Genomic DNA, 12,176 nt, shown 5'->3' with positions numbered 1-12,176 from the left:
CCCGAGGCAGGATTCGAACCTGCGACCGTAGCGGTGGAACTTTGGACTCAGCAACTTAACAACGTAAGGATGTCAACATAAAATATAATTCACGTTCTGCTACCGAAATTTCTACAAAATCAGTTCAAACTTTATTTTTTCGTAAAAATTACAAAAATAGGCGACACTCAGTTTGCTTTTAGAAAATCTGTTTTCAACAACTTATTTAAAACTAATCGGAAAGAACACTTATTCATGCTTTCATTAAACCCCGTTTGGTTTTCCAGTGAGTACTGACAATATCTTAAAATGATGGACAAATTTGAGCGAATGTACCATGGCTACAGACTACATTGCAGCAACCTATCGTCCCTATTTCGTTGAATGTGCTTTCTGTTTTTGGACTGACAAATAATATCTCACTATACTGCATTGGTCCAAGGTGACTGACAATCATATTGTATGTCAAACATACAGACATCACCTCTCCTGTGATGTCTGCAAGTTTGACATAAAATACTACTGGCAGTATTCTAAGACCAATTGGCTATATCGTTGTGGATAATTTCGACAGGGTTCAGCTTCAAAATAATATTGGATGTTTTTCACTGATCTGTTGTACCCCACATCCAGGATGATGGTTAATAACCGGTAAATGACTAATGGGACAATAGACAGCTAATGGTTAAAATGCATTTTATAGAAGATGTTTAATATTTTTCCTTTCTTTATTTTAATTTATATTTCAAAATTCGTTCGGTGCCTAGAATAAGTTGTTGGTTTCTATAATTATATCACCATTGCTTTTATGATTGCCAGCACCGGTGGACATGTATGAGGGTCATTCAATAATTAAAGGGACAAATTGATCTAGAAAAAAACGTTTATTTTTACAAAACAATCCTTTTTCTACTTTTCAACATAGCTCCCTTGAACATTTACGCACTTGTTCCAACGGGCTACAAGCTTTTTTATTCCGGCTGCAAAGAACTCTTTATCTTGATGTTTAAACCAAACTCCCACAAACCTTTTCACGTCCTCGTTTTTCTGGAATCTCTTCCAACGTAATGCCTCCTTCAGTGCACGAAACGAATGGAAATCACTAGGTGCTAAATCAGGACTGAAAGGGGGCGAGGCAGTACTTTCTAGCCTATTTTGTCGATGGTTTCTCGGGTTAGTTGAGCAATATCAGGACTTGCATTGTCTTGCTGAAGACTCACCTCTCTTTCATGCCTGGATTCAAGTCGTTTAAAAGCAAATACGAGTAGTATTGGCTGTTCATTGTGCGCTGCTGTTCGAGATAATCGCAAAAAACCGACCTTCAGCATCCCAAAACAACGTCAACATGATTTTTCCTGCTGATGCTTGGTTTTTGAATTTTTTTCTCGACAGGTGAGTTGGTGTGCTTCCACCCCATGCTTTGTCTTTTTGATTCTGGCTCATAACAGTGAACCCAATGTTCATATCAAGTTAAAATTTTGTTGAGGAAGTGCTCACCTTCTCTGTCATAACGTTCCTTTAGCTCTGTGCACATTCTCAACCCTGTTCCCTTGTGTAGTCTCGTCAAATCCTTTGGGATCCGACTAGCACATGTTCTGCGGTACTTCAGCTTGTTACACGTAATGTTAGGAACTGTACCAGTACTAACTTGAACCTTATCAAGTATCGTGTCCACAGTCACACGGTTGTGGGCACGAATAATGTCATCAATTCGACTTTCGATTGAGGGAGTTGGAACTGCAACTGGTCGGCAAGAGCGGTGTTCGTCAGTCAATGAGTAGCTCTACCCACTTGTAAAAATTTGCACGATTCGTACAACCTTCACCATAAACTTAAACGATCTACAGTATATGTTCACTGGTTTCTCGTCTTCAGCAAGTGAAGAACTAATAACAAAACATTGTTCAACCAATGTGGACGTTTCAAGCGGACTCGCCATCTTGAAGTTCATTTTTGAGGTTATAAACAAAACAATGTTTACACATCAGCTGATCAGGGCTAATCCCAGTGATGCCAATTTAAAGCCATAAAAGTGCCAAACTTGCCCAACTAACAGTTTTTCCCCAGACCAGTTTCTCTCTTTAATTATTGAAGGACCCTCGTAGATAGCATCTGGCACCCACGTTCATGGGTTTAAAAAGTTGAGATCGATATTTTTATTCTCTCAACAAACAATCCTCCCCGTATCATTTCGTACATAGATGCAGCATGTAAAAGAACCTGACAAGGGGAACATGCACCCAATGGGTCACCGATTTTACGTTTCACACAGTTTTAGCACATGCTGTTCTAGTGCGATGCGCTCCTCAGTTGCAATCGAGAATCCTTGGTTCATAATTTTACGAGCCATCGATGATGGCCACTCCGAGTGGCAACCCTGGAAACAGTTGAGTCTGGTATTTCAGCCACAGAGACAGCTGCATGCCGGGAGATGTAGTCTTGACGAATTGGTGGAATACTCGAAGCATGCCGATAAACTGCGTAATAGGGGACGTCTTCGTCAGTCGTTGATGGCTCACCTGACTATGACTGGCAGTTGCCCAGACGAAATATCGTGGAATGTAATAACATGGAGCACCTACAGCTGTCCTTACGATGTTATTTGTTATATGGCTACCAGTTTAGATGTTGCAGTGAACCATCTTCAGGCGTTAACTGATTCTGAAGGGATTGATATTATTCGTATACACGATTCGTTAGTGGCCAACATCTACAACTGGTTTTCGCAGGCTATCTGTAACAGTGATATTGTCTTTCCAACATCCAACTATCAAGTACATGAAATCTGTACACCGTGAGTAATGGAAATAATTACAACGAAAGGGAGATCGTGTCCTCTGGAGGTTGTTCATCGCTATCGGGTTCACAGAAAATATGCTAAACTCCGTTTGCTCATTTAACACGTAAAAAACTTGATCCACTAGAAAATTAAAAATAATGTTAAACAAAGAAAAATCTTAAAATATGTTGGATAAACAAAAGAAGTTTTAGCAGCAACAGTTTTTTCAATAATTATAAAAATTTACTATTTCCTGAGTAAACAAATATTTAATAGTGCAACTATTTGATAATATAGAGTCACATTTGATACATTCACAAATATTTGTTTTATAAATGCTATTTATGTGTAATTAACAATGTAATAGCTTCGTATCTTCTTTGAAATACTAACGTCTGTGTATTTATAGAAATGCAGCATCTTCTCATTTAAAATTCTTTGAGTTGCTTTTACAAATGTGCTGTATAATGGAAGGTGTACATATATATCTTTTCATACTGTACTTCACAACCACGTGTCCACTACTAGAAACGGGAAGTTGTTTTTCGATTTGTCTTGGTTTTATAAACTTATATTGCCGCTGTGCCCTTACCAGGACAAGAATTAACCTAAATTTGGAGAAAAATGGATGTATACTGTCAAAGCACTTGAAGATGAGGCACCATGGTTCGAAGTCTATAGTGCACTGAAATAAAATCACAATTGTTCCCGAGGGCTGCTGTTCTTTACTTTGTGCGACATTTGATGTTATGTAAACATAGGTGCACTATCTGTCAGGAGCGAGCTTGTTTAATTTTGTGATGTCGACACTGGCCATACTTGCTGGATACGTATCTTTCCTATTTGTCTTCCTTCATGTTCATGAATACTGACGTTTTTATTTATTACTAGCACAGGGACACCGGATGGAATTTTACGTTCTAATAGAACTACCTGTAACACAGTAATTTAATGCGCATCCATTTTCGTAAACAAGTTGTGTCGTGTGCGAGCCAAACAAAACCGACGACTGCCCTTGGAGAGCGCTGAGAGCGCAAGATCAGGGTAACCAGCTCGTTCCATGTGTCTCTCATGACGTTAGATTTCCTGTTCAAGTCTACCCCAATGTTGGCAGCTTCGTCGCGCGTGACAACGGCTTTAGGGGACATACAGCTCGTTAGGGGACGTCCATTAGCTTCGTGAGGAGTTTTCTTTAAAATTTAGATCCCTCTCCCCCCTTGGTGAGATTTCTTGAGATGTAGTGAATCACCCCTCTCATCTGAAGTTTTGACGTCTACTGCGTAGTCAGTTAAAAATACGCAAAAATGAACTTTTTTATTCATTTTAAACATTGATTAAACCACTTTAATAAAGATTTTATCCCTATCACCTGCAACGAGAGTAAGGATTATAAGCTCCGGATTTCCCTCTACAGGAATTATTCTGCCGATGGTTTTTGCACCAGACCATTACAATTAGGGTATTTCTGTCATGAGTCCTGCTTACCTTTGAAGCAACCGTTATCAGAACTGGCATCAGTAGTCTGAATAATCGTCATATGTTGGCTACAGGCAATCCTCGGGGAGTGATTCAACATCAGTCTGTGGGCAGGGATTCTTGGTGACCACATACTTGGACCGGTTATTATTCCACAACGCCTCGACGGAGGAACTTATCTGGACTTCCTGCGAAATACTTTGCCTGTGTTGCCTGAGAAAGTGCCTTTCGCAAGACGATAGGTTATGTAGTTTGTGCATGACGAAGCACGATCCCACTTCCGCATTAGAGTTCGCCGACACCTGAACAACATCTTCCCCGGACGTTAAATAGAACGCGGAGGCCCTGTAGCTGGCCTGGTAGATCACCCGACTTAACCCCCTGGATTTCTACCTCTGGAGACATCTGAAAAGCGTTGTGTATGATGAACGAGTTCCTAGCGTGCAGTATCTTCAACAGCATGTTCACGACGCCTGTGACGCTGTACGGAGAGATGCCAGAACGTGCGAAAGAGTGCGGCAGTCCATGATGCGATGTGTGAACGCGTGCATTGCACCCCATCGTGGCGTGGATGCGATGCAGCTCCGATCTGTGTTCCAGAACGATTAGTTGTCGTTGCATTCACGCCGTCCGTTTCTCGACACATTGTTCGTAGGACGCCTTTTTCTCCATTTCCAATGAGGAATCCGTCCCTGCGGTTTGTCAGTTTTATTAATGTTCACCATGTATACATTAAATCTCATTGTAATTTCACTTATTTTCCAGATCGAAGACAACATTGCTTGTAACTTCGTTTGAAGCTTACCATTATGTAGCGTTTCAGTCTCTCGATTTAAGTGATCAGTAAGAGAACTCTTGTCGGTGAACTTCAACTTAGCATCCTTCCACGAACGATTAACCTCCTGCTCGCACGTCTGTTTAGACTTGTCGGCAGGCTGCTGAACATACGCAGTGTAAAAGTTTTGAATCAAATTCACGTTGAACACAATAACATCGGCTGTATGTGCATTACAGCCAATCACGACTGACTCACTGACTGACAGCGATTTTGAACGGCGCAGCATGGGACTCTGTATGAAATCTAACACTTGTGTGGTACTTGTTTCAAATCGCAAGTCTCGTACAAAGCATGCACTTCAGTTTAGAGAGGCAGTAAAGACTGGTGGGCGCTTTAATATCGTCTAAGCACGGGATTAACTGCATAAAACAATATGTTGTCCGTTATGACGGTAAGGTTATCATTTGTTTCCTGTCATTGTGAATATTTTTCCTTTACTGTACTGGGAAAATGATACATAAGCGCGCTGCACGGATAGTGGATAAGATCGTTAACTGTATGTTTAATGTAATATGTGGAGCGCTTGGTCGCAAGTCAGCCGTGCAGTGTTAAGGCTTTCTTGTTAGAGGCATATTAGCGATCGTTTGAGCTTTAGAGAGGGAGATCTTACGTTTGTGAATCTGGGAGAAAGTACCTGCAACACTTTAATATGGAGATGAAAACTTATTTCCAAAGAAATTTTCTTGAATGTTTGAATGGAGAAGATTTTTAGAGGAATATTTCAAGGTAACCAATGAATGAAATATTGGCTTGTCAGAACTATTAACTTAAGAAAACCTTAGCTCTTAGATAATTAATAATATTCATTGTCAGTGTTAATTTGATCTTTTTGTCTTCATTTCGTCGCCAATAACGTAATTGGTTTAAACGTCTGTAATTTCTGTAATGAGGAAATTTTGTAATTTTTAATCTTCTTATGTCTCACAGTCTTTTTTGACAATAACCAAAGTTTAATTCTTCAAGAACGCTTTTCTTTAAAGTGAAACAGTCCTCGATCATTTTTAGTGAAGTTTTAAATACTTTATAGTGCTAGCATAGCACCTTACACCACACTCAGCTACAAATTGTTTCCGACCAGCAGAAAAAAATTAGCACTAAATATTTTTTTTTTTTTTTTTGTTGTTCCTGCATCTGCTGATTTCAACTTGCTTTCGCGTATGTCAGTATACCAGACACAAAACAGAATTTTAAGCAAGAAAAAATGGCTCTGAGCACTATGGGGCTTAACATCTGAGGTCATCAGTGCCCTAGACTTAGAACTACTTAAACCTAACTAACCTAAGGACAGCACATGCATTCATATCCGAGGCAGGATTCGAACCTGCGACCGTAGCAGCAGCGCGGTTCCGGAATGAAGCGCCTAGAACCGCTCGGCCACAACGGCCGGCTTTAAGTAAGAGGTAAGTTCCTTCTCTTTCCGGGCAGATTCACTTTGCATTCTTGTGGGCAACCAGTAAGTACTAAGAACTGTCAGGTGTTGTGCTAAGTAAGCACATTAATTCACAGTGAACTATGAAAGTTATTTTAAACAGTTATTATCTTCTGAGTTGGGCAGTATTATATTTTGTATATGTTGTGTCTTGGCAAGACAGCCAAGCCACTATGAGGTAGCCGAAAGGCACGCGTTTAAGCTCACGCAGGCTGGCGTGAGGTCTGGAACAGTTAAAGGAATAGAGACTAGCAAAATAGGTACGTAGCTTCTGGAATACTTAACTTTAATCCATAATTGGTGAACATCGGTCTGACGGTACATGCATCACAAGATAAATAGCAAATGATAATGGCGCCTTGCTAGGTCGTAGCAAATGACGTAGCTGAAGGCTATGCTAAATATCGTCTCGGCAAATGAGAGCGTAATTTATCAGTGAACCATCGCTAGCAAAGTCGGCTGTACAACTGGGCGAGTGCTAGGAAGTCTCTCTAGACCTGCCGTGTGGCGGCGCTCGGTCTGCAATCACTGACAGTGGCGACACGCGGGTCCGACGTATACTAACGGACCGCGGCCGATTTAAAGGCTACCACCTAGCATGTGTGGTGTCTGGCGGTGACACCACAGTATATATTTCGAGTCTAATATTGCACTTCATGTTACATAACTTTCATAACGTACTTCAGTATTGAGTTTCAGTTAAATAGTTTTCTCTGAGTACACAATTAGTTTCTTTTGGGATTTAGATAGATTCATTTTCATTATTTCAAATTCAAAATTTCACTAAAATTAAGGTTATGTTTTTGCGACACTGTTCACCAGCGCAATACAGGGCCAACCAACACTAAGTGCTGCTTAGCAGTTTAATGCCATATCTTAAGAACACGTTACACGAGGAGGGAGTTTTTGAAAGAGAGTACTCAGTGTTTCATATATACACTGCTGGCCATCCAAAATGTAACATCAAGAAGGACCGGAAATATCACAGCCGAAATGAGTTGGCAGGTAAGACGTTGTACAAAGATCATGTGATTGAAAATACAGCCGCATGTGCAGTGAGAAAGATGATGAAATCAGTATTCAGTATGACCACCGTTCATTGGTGGCTATAACAGCTGCTCCGTGCCTCGGCATTGCATCAAAGAGGCTCTGGATGTGTTGTTGAGGTACAGCAGTCCATGCTACTTCCACATATTGTCAAAAGCGCTCTTGTGGTAGCATGGGGCAGTCGTTCTGCAAACATCGACCAGACGTTTTTAATAGGCGAGAGATCGGGAGAACAGGGAGGCGAAGTCAGCAATGTAATCCGATGGACGACGAAGAAGTCTTGAACATTGCGTGCCACGTGTGGTCGCGCAGTGTCCTGCTGCAACGTGGTCGTCAGCAAGTTCCGAGGATATCGGGAGACAACAGGCTCCAACACTTCAGAGACGTAACGCTGGCTGGTTAGTGTACCGGCAGCGCTTACAAGGGAACCTCCCCATCACACCCCCCTCAGATTTAGTTATATGTTGGCACAGTGGATAGGCCTTGAAAAACTGAACACAGATCAATCGAGAAAACAAGAAGAAGTTGTGTGGAACTATGAAAAAAATGAGCAAAATATACGAACTGAGTAGTCCATGTGTGGCATAAGCAACATAATGGTGAGTCTCAGATGGAGAGCGTCGTGGTCTTGTGGTTAGCGTGGGCACCTGCGGAACTAGAGGTCCTTGGTTCAAGACTTCCGTCAAGCGAATGTCTTAATTATTTATTTCCAGACAATTATCAAAGATCAGGTACTCATACATAGTGAACTTCGCTCTCCAAATTTCCAGGACATGTTCAGATTTGCTTGGACATATGCAGGATTTGACGGTCTACGCACGGAAAAATTTGAAAACGTTAAAAACATATGTTTTGACAGAGCACAGGGAAAAGTGTGCGACTGTGAAACGGTTGCATTCATTTGTTGCAGTTTATGTGACAAATTCTTGTGTTTTCATCAGTTTTTTGGGAGTGATTATCACATCCACAAGAAAACCTAAATCGGGCAAGGTAGAAGAATCTTTTTATTCATTCGCCAAGTGTACAAGTTCGGTGGGTCGACAACATATTCCTGTCATGCCGTCACCAGTGTCGTATAGAATATATCAGACGTGTTTTCCTGTGGAGGAATCGGTTGAACTATGACCCTGCGATCAAATGTTTTCGGTTCCCATTGGAGAGGCACGTCCTTTCGGCTACTAATCGCACGGTTTTGCGGTGCGGTCGCAAAACACAGACACTAAACTTATTACAGTGAACAAAGACGTCAATGAACGAACGGACAGATCATAACTTTGCGAAAATAAAGAAAGAAAAATTTTTCATACAAGGGAAGACTTGAACCAAGGACCTCTCGTTCCACAGCTGCTCACGCTAACCACGAGACCACGGCGCGCCCGAGCTCCGTCTCTCCTTGATGTTGCCTATCTTTCACATGGACTACTCAGTTTGTATATTTTGCTTATTTTTTTCATAGTTCCACACAACTTCTTCCTGTTTTCTTGATTTACCTGTGTTCAGTTTTTCAAGGCCTATCCACTGTGCCAACTTGTAACTAAATCTGAGGGGGGTGCGATGGGGAGGTTCCCTTGTTAGTAAGGGGGTGCGGGAGTGGAAACCAGTATCTCCCAAAACCATAATACCGCGTGCAGCCAACTGTTCATCAGTCTCTTACCACGGTGTCTCCAGACTCGACTTCGACCATCGTGATGGTACGGGCAGAATCGGGATTCCTTGGTAAAAACGATGTCGTTTCATTCGGTTGTCCATGTCCGTTGTGCGCCACCATAGCCGGCGCTAACACCTGCAGCTTTGACTCAATGGCAAACGCAGCAACAGATGCCTTGTGAACAGTCCACTCTGTTGCACACGACATCGAATGGCACGTGCTGACACAGCCTGTTGCGCAACAGACCGAATTTGTTGTGATAAGGTCCGTGATGTGGCAGGGCGATCTATCACTGCCATCGTACAGCACGCCTGTCATCACGCGTAATGGTGCAACGAGGTGGGTACGATCGGTCCCGTCGGTTCATCGTTCCCTTCTGCATCCAGCTCTTACAGGGATCACAGTTGCTTGGTTCCGTTCGACACTCGGTTCCGTTCGACACGATCACCGACATTTTTCAAAATTTTTTTGGCCTTTGGCATTAACCATTTAGCCAGAGAATTATGTAACTACAGATTTAGGAACAATATATACAGCATAGAAATTTCAGGAAAACTTAGTGGAACACTTGATACCTTCGAACTCCCAGCAGTCCATATATAACGACTGTTTACGCTGGACTCTTTGTGTTTGACAAATAACTGGATATTTGCTTCTTGCAGGGATCGAGAAATACTAACATAGACCATTGTAGTCAGCTGTCGAAACAGGATCGTCACAGATGTAGGTTGATTATGGACTTGTGAAACTTGCGCCGTTGTCTCTCGTAGCGTGAACATTCTAATATAACGTAGCTGAGGTCTGCAATCTCATCTGGGTGAACTTCGCAGTATGGAGATGGCTGAGCTTCCATCCTACAAAGCTAGGAAGGATAGCAGCTGTGACCCAACCGGAGTGGTATGAGGTCTAGGTTCAATTGGCTCTGAGCACTATGGGACTTAGCCGCGAGGGATTAGCCAAGCGGTCTTAGGCGTTGCAGTCATGGACTGTGCGGCTGGTCCCGGCGGAGGTTCGAGTCCTCCCTCGGGGTTGGCTGTGTGTGTTTGTCCTTAGGATAATTTAGGTTAAGTAGTGTGTAAGCTTAGGGACTGATGACCTTAGCAGTTAAGTCCCATAAGATTTCACACACATTTGAACATTTCAACTATGGGACTTAACAGCTGTGGTCATCAGTCCCCTAGAACTTAGAACTACTTAAACCTAACTAACCTAAGGACATCACACACATCCATGCCCGAGGCAGGATTCGAACCTGCGAGCGTAGCAGACTCTCGATTCCGGACTGAGCGCCTAGAACCGCTCGGCCACCACGGCTGGCTATGAGGTCTAGGTAGCTTGATTTGAGGGAAACAGGTTTTTCGGACATACGGGGCCGTATTGTGACATAATGTCTTCCTTTGGACTGCTGGGAGATCTCCCTCGTCTGTGACCATTCTTGATGGACCTTTCTCTTTACGCCAGCAGCAAAATCTGTATGTGCAATGCAAGAGTAATAAGGTTGGGCATCAATCACACTTTGTTTAAACAGGCGGTCCGCCATCTCATTACATGAGTTACCCGAGTGTCCCTTGATCCATAATAACTGGACAAGTTTATGTTGAGTTTCACTCTGTCAGATTAACTTAATTACATTGAGTACATGACGGTTAGTGTTGGAGCCCCATTGCTGGTTTTCCAAGTTTTCCAGTGTACTCCGCGAATCAGTGACAATAACGATGTGGTCGAAACGGTTTACTGCATATTGAAGGAATTCCTTAATTGGAAGAACTTGGCAGTGAAGACGCTGGCTTTCGTCGCTAGCTCAAACAGCCCAAGATAGTGTATCTCCGCAGAAGTAAACGAAGCCAGTGCCCTTTCTAGTTTTGGAGTCATCAGTGAATATTTTGACCGATGAGGACCACGTTGATGCAATCAGATAGGAAACGTCAGTAGACATAGTGAAATTTTTATACGATTCTCTGGGCTGATAGAAGAGTGTGGTTCAGTAGTTCAGTTTTTCATGTTCTGAGATTACCGGTTGCTCTGAAAGATAACTCACAGTCCCTGTAGCCAACTATTCTTCCTCGGCTGAACTCCCAAACGAGCTCGAAAGACGGTCATTGTCCTCTGCGAGGCATACTGAAGCAGCTTACGTGAAACAACCTCACCAAAGAATAATTCCAGTACGTCCAGACGACCGTCTTTTCCTCCTTTATATACGTAGCGCTTGCAGGTGGTATTATTAGCGTCTGTGATGTGCACCTGTGCTGAAATGCTTATCACATGCCTCTCTCGTCGCTGTAAACGTATTGTTATGTACATAGTTCCCTCTAGAGCGCGCCCCGCTAAGCACAACAGCACAGGCGCAGCTCTCGTCCGTCTCCGCACTACGAGTTGGCGCTGCCTTAGAGACGGACCAAATTCTGCTTCCGCCGATCCGCGTATTAACATGTAACCCAGCCAATGAGATTGCTGCTAACGTAGAACCTTTTCTCCTCGCGGATCACACTGGCGCAGTGATACCTGAATGCGCGAGGTATTATAACGAGTGTACAGACCTCCGATGAGTCAGTCTGCATTAGTCTGCACCAGTCTATAGTCAAGTTTCAGTCTGCGCCTAATAAGATTATCATATTCCTGTACATAGCCATGAAGATAAATGTATAGACACTTTGTCAAGTATCAGAGATATGTGAGAATAAGATTAACGTACCAAGACCAAAGGAACTTCAGATTGTCAAGTGTAAATAGCATCCACAATCAAGTTAAGTAATGTTTATGCTTCTTACTATTTTAATAAATGTGTGTGAAAATTAATCAAGTTCTGTTTAAAGTTGGTCACCGTCAATCTGCTACTCTAAGCGTGCCAGTGGCATTTCTGTCGTCTGACCTAACGGCAGAAGATAAACACGCCACGATAAGACCACGAGACATATTGCTGACACTCGCCTACTTCGTTAGAGCGACAAGTCAAATAATCTGATGGTGTGTGTACCGAAGG

The 12,176-nt window shown here is 42.6% G+C and overlaps 1 protein-coding gene across 1 annotated transcript in view; it reads right to left on the bottom strand.

Annotated features, from left to right (window-relative positions):
- The window catches only part of LOC126412053 (LIRP), a 239,342-nt gene that overhangs the window by 162,267 nt on the left and 64,899 nt on the right, over positions 1-12,176 (bottom strand). The window lies entirely within an intron of this gene.

The sequence above is a fragment of the Schistocerca serialis genome, chromosome 7, assembly GCF_023864345.2.
Source record: "Schistocerca serialis cubense isolate TAMUIC-IGC-003099 chromosome 7, iqSchSeri2.2, whole genome shotgun sequence".
Classification (NCBI taxonomy): Eukaryota; Metazoa; Arthropoda; class Insecta; order Orthoptera; family Acrididae; genus Schistocerca; species Schistocerca serialis.
This window is presented reverse-complemented; position numbering and strand designations above follow the sequence as displayed.